Below are 844 nucleotides of genomic sequence, written 5' to 3' on the forward strand. Positions count from 1 at the left end.
TGTTGCTATGCGGTTGCAAGGCTGTTTCTAGGTGGTTGCTAGGTGATTGATTAGAGAAAGGTATAAGGAGAGAGATATGCAGACATAAAGACTGATAAAGAGGGTGAGGTGAAAAAGAGAGAAAGACATAAAGAGACAACCTTGGTCAATGGGCACTTTAACTCCCAGAGTAAGAGCTCATCTGTGTTTAAATGGGATCTCTGACTCAGCTCAGCTTCAGTTCGAGTTAGTGAACACTATTGAAACAGCTTTGCCCATTGTGTTGTCTTTCTTCACCTGCATCAGTGTTCAGTTGCTGCACTGCAGTCCATCCATTGAGACAAAGAAAGAAAATCCCCAGTCAGAAGTCTGCTGATCTGCATATAACATTTCAACACGAGCTTGTGTAACTTCTGAATCTGACTGACAGATATTCAATGCCAAACCTCACAGTATTGCTTTGAATGCTTCATAATACTTACCAACTGATACTATAGTATACTCGAATTAAGTATATTATTGATTTACTAGTATCAATAAATGGGGTGAATCTTAAATATGATTAAGGGCAAATCCAGCAACCCGGTCTCATCCCAAGACGTCATATAACTGACGTTTTGGGACGTCTTTTGACCATACGTCAATATTCGCCTTTTTAGGGCCCCCTTAAACGTCGGTAGATGAGGTTATGGGATCCTAACTCTACCCCAGACCTAAACCTAACCCTAAACCTAGCCCGTCACCTAACTGACGTTAAAGGTAAAGCGTCAGTTGTATGACGGCCCGGGATCGCCATCTACCGACGTTTAAGGGGGCCCTAAAAAGGCGGATATTGACGTATGGTCAAAAGACGTCCCAAGACGTC

The sequence above is a fragment of the Pimephales promelas genome, chromosome 19 (genome assembly GCF_988280905.1).
Source record: "Pimephales promelas chromosome 19, fPimPro1.hap1.1, whole genome shotgun sequence".
Lineage (NCBI taxonomy): Eukaryota > Metazoa > Chordata > Actinopteri > Cypriniformes > Leuciscidae > Pimephales > Pimephales promelas.